Consider the following 4,822-nt stretch of genomic DNA (forward strand, 5'->3'; position numbering starts at 1 on the left):
CTCCGTACCATCCCGAACCAACATCGAACCATCATTTAGTCATGATTAAAATACACCTAAAAATACTGGAAAATAATCACCAAGGGCTGTAATACACGAAAATTATGCATGGAGGCCAAAATCATGAAACGCTCTTTCGAGAGTCACTTTGGCACCTTGCACCGTAAATTCTCGTACGACCTCTAAACTTAACCAAATCACAAACAGCCAAAAACATGACCTTCCTAACTCAATAAGGCACTGCCAAGTCCAAGGCCATAGGCTAAAAGCCAACCAAGGAATGAAACGAGCCTCTGCACCAAAGCACAAAGTTGCTGTCAAGAAAATTACAGCAGCAGCTATTGCGCTTTCTTGCGTCGTTAGCAAGGCTAATTGCCATTGGGGCTTGAACCACTGGCCAGAGCCTCTTGCCAACATCCTAAGGTATGGTTTGAACCATGGCTAAGGGCCCTAGGCAGCTACAATCCAAGCAACACCTGCCACCACTCACAAGCTCCACCCGAGAATGCATCTCACACGCGTGGGGTGTCTTGTTCGTTCTTGCTGTCATGTGTCATTCCAGTCGCCATATGATCGACCATGGCATGATTTAGACATCATGAGGTATTGTATGAACCATGGATAAGGGTTAAAAAGCCAACCAAGATCCACACTACCCCTAAAATTCGAAACCTACACATGCAGAAAATAAAGGGTTCGAAGGGCACTTGTCTTGTTTTATTTCGAAAACATATGGAACCATAGAAGCCTTGAAAGGCCGACTTGGTCACGTCTTAGACATACCAAGGAGAGATTCTAACCATGGCTACAGCCCCTAGGGCATCCAAGATCAGAACCCTCCGTCTTGACAGCAAAACACGAAAATGACATAATGGACGAGTTTCTGTCATTTCCCTTCCTTGCGTGCATGGGGCTTGAACTAATAGACCAACATGGTCCTAACACATCCTATTATGTGCCTAGGTGCAGCCTTGGGAGCCTAGGATCAAGCCAACCAGCTGAACTCACAAAAACAAGCAACCCGTGAGGCATAGAGGAAACCGAAACAAAAATCTGTACATGTTTCAAAAATAATGTTGTGATGGTTTCGGTTTTTGCTAGTTAAAATCATGTATATGTGATGTTTAAAATACCTATATGGCTTGATTGAAGAGCAAGGAAGAATATAGACATGCCTTGGATTTGTTTTGAAAGAAAAACAAACGAATACAACGGCGCGGCGGAGACGGAGTGTTCCTCTTTTGTTTTTCTCTCTACTTTTCTCTCAAGCCTCACACGATTTTCTCTCTACTGAAAATGCTCTGAAATTTCGAGAATGAGGAGGAGGAAAATGGTTAGGGATGAAGGGAAAGTCTACCAATAAAATGGGATAGAATGGCAAGATAAAAATCTTCCTATCTAGAGTTTGAGAGATAAGAAAGTTGCTATGATATCAAGAGATTTTCTTGAGGGATAATTAATGGGATGTGGCCGAATTCTAATCTAGATGCAAGGTAGAAAATTGCTAATTTAATAATTACTTGGTGATTAAAAGGTGGGGGAATTATCTCCCAAGAAAATAATAATGAATGATATCAAACGGTGAGTTGTCAAACCAATAACAAATCTTTTAAATGGGGGCCGAATTCTACTAAGTAAATGGAGTGAGAATATTTCTAAATTATTAATTGTTGATGATTAAATGTGGGGGAATTAATCATACCAAGGAAAGGATAAGGAAAAGGATCAATAATGGAGAGTTGCCAAATATTTAAATCCTAAAAAGGGGTGGCCGATTTCTAGAATAAAAATGGAGGAAAATATTGCTTAATTGTTGTATTTTAAATTTTTAAAGTTTTATCTACCCATTAAGTATTATAGTGAATTAATAAATAAATTATTGAACCTAAAAGAACTTATTTACTACTTATCTCAGATTATTTAAATAATTCCTTAAACATTCTCTTACAATAAATTAACTTATTATTTACCTTAAATAAATTCTAGGAATGTTTTCTTAATATTAAATTTTATCTTCATACTCCAACTCCAGTCCGGCCTCACTTAATTAACTGAAAAGATAAAACTATACTCATGCGACTTAAAATAAATAATCAAGACTAAATAACTTTAAAATGCATAAAAAAATAAAAAAATCATTTTTAATTTAAATACTAGAAATTATGCATGGCTTATACGTAGTCTGGTTTAACGGATTCTACAACTCTCCCCTCCTTAAAAGAAATTTCGTCCTCGAAATTAAAACTTACCGAATAACTCGGGGTACCGACTCCCCATCTCTGGTTCTGACTCCCACGTAGCTTCCTCCTCTGAATGATTAAGCCATTTGACTTTCACTCGCTTAACCAGCTTGTTCCGAATCTTCTTCTCATGTCTGTCTAAGATTTGCACTAGTCTCTCTTCATAAGACAGGTTCGGAGTGAGCTGCAACGGCTCGAAGTTCAAGACATGCGAAGGATTCGCCATATACTTCCTCAGCATAGAGACGTGGAACACATTGTGTACTCAGGCCAGATTCGGTGGAAGAGCAACACGATAAGCTAACATCCCAACACTGTCGAGGATCTCGAATGGTCCGATGAATCTCAAACTGTTCTTTCCTTTCTTTCCGAACCGCATGACACCATTCATAGATGCTACCTTCACAAAAACATGGTTCGTCAACGGCAAACTCTAGATCTTTCCTCCTCTAATCCGCATAGCTATTCTGTCGGCTCTAAGCAGTCCTCATCCTATCACGGATCTTGACTACTACATCGGCAGTCTGCTGAATAATCTCCGGAGCCAATTCTGATCTCTCCCCTACTTCATCCCAATGAACAGGCGATCTGCACTTACGATCCACATAGTGCTTCATACAGAGCCATACCTATAGACGACTGGAAATTGTTGTTATAGGTGAACTCTACCAATGGCTAGTTCGACTCCCAACTCCCTGAGAAATCGATGACACAAGCACGGAGAAGATCCTCCAAAATCTGGATAACTCTCTCTGACTGACCATCTGTCTGAGGGTGGAAAGCTGTTCTAAACAACAACTTCGTACCCACTGCTGAATGCAAACTCTTCCAAAATGCGGAAGTGAATCTAGGATCTCAGTCAGACACGATAAAAACGGGAATACCATGAAGTCTGACTATCTCTCGGATATACAACTCTGCCTACTGAATCATGGTGAAAGTCGTCTTAATGGGCAAGAGGTGCGTTGATTTGGTAAGACGGTCAACAATCACCCAGATAGCATTTGATCCTCTGACTGACTTCGGCAAACCGGCCATGAAGTCCATGGTAATATTCCCTCACTTTCACTCGGGAATAGGAAGAGGCTTGAGCATACCTGCTGGTCTCTGATGCTCCACTTTCACTATCTGGCATGTCAGACACTCGGATACAAAACGTCTTATATCCTTCTTCATTCCGGGCCACCAATACAACAACTGTAGATCTTTGTACATCTTCGTACTCCCAGGATGAATGGAGTACGGCGGCATAAGGACCCCTGATAGAATATCTGCTCGAATAGAATCACTGCTAGGAACCCACATTCTGTCTCGGTATCTCACAATACCGTCGCTAACTGTATACAAGATACTGCCCTTGGCCTCATCTCACTGCTTCCACTTTGCCAACTGCTCATCTGCTGGCTGACCACTGCGAATGTGGTCTAGAAGGGAACACTGAATCGTCAAAGTAGATAGACGGGAACTTTACCTCGAAGATAAGTCTCTAGATCAAATCTCTGCATCTCGAACTGAAGAGGCCTCGAAATCGCTAGATGAGCCATCACTGCCACTTTCCTGCTCAATGCATCTGCAAATATATTAGCTTTGCCAGGGTGGTAGCTAATGTCACAATCATAGTCCTTCACTAGCTCCAACCAACGTCTCTGACGCATATTCAGCTCTTTCTGCGTAAAGAAGTACTTGAGGTAAAGAAGTACTTGAGGCTCTTATGGTCGGTAAAGATCTGGCATTTCTCTCCGTACAAATAATGCCTCCAAATCTTCAAGGCAAATACTACGGCTGCCAACTCTAGATCGTGGGTAGGGTAATTCTTCTCATGGATCTTCAACTGATGAGAAGCATATGCTATTACCTTCCCATGCTGCATCAATACTGCGCCCAAACCGAGTTTCGAAGCATCGGTATACAAAACAAAGTCTCTGGGCCCTGACGGCATGGCCAACACTGGTGCCGAGATAAGAGCTTGCTTCAAAGTATCGAAGCCCTTCTGACACTCATCGCTCCACACAAATTTCACATTCTTCTTTGTCAACGACGTGAGTGGAACTGCGATAGAGGAGAATCCCTGAATAAACTTCCGATAATATCTTGCTAGCCCAAGGAAACTAAGGATCTCTGATGCATTATGCGGCACAACCCAATCTCTGACTGCTGCAACTTTCGCTGGGTCTACCTCAATACTGCTGCTAGAAACGATGTGGCCTAAGAACGCCATCTTCTCTAACCAAAATTCGCATTTACTGAACTTCACGAATAACTTATGCTTCTGTATGGTCTGCAAAACTGCGGTCAGATGTTTGATGTGATCCTCTTGATTCTTTGAGTAGACGAGAATGTCGTCTATGAATACTATCACAAACTGATCAAGATACGGCTGAAATACGCGATTCATGAGATCCATGAAGATCGCTGGCGCATTCGTCAAACCAAACGGCATAACAAGGAACTCGAAGTGGCCATAACGAGTCCTAAAAGCAGTTTTGAGAACATCGGCGTCTTTCACCCTCAACTGGTGATAACAAGAACGCAGATCGATCTTAGAGAATACTGAAGCTCCCTTTAACTGATCAAATAGATCT

This window comes from Primulina tabacum, chromosome 10, assembly GCF_025594145.1.
Source record: "Primulina tabacum isolate GXHZ01 chromosome 10, ASM2559414v2, whole genome shotgun sequence".
Lineage (NCBI taxonomy): Eukaryota > Viridiplantae > Streptophyta > Magnoliopsida > Lamiales > Gesneriaceae > Primulina > Primulina tabacum.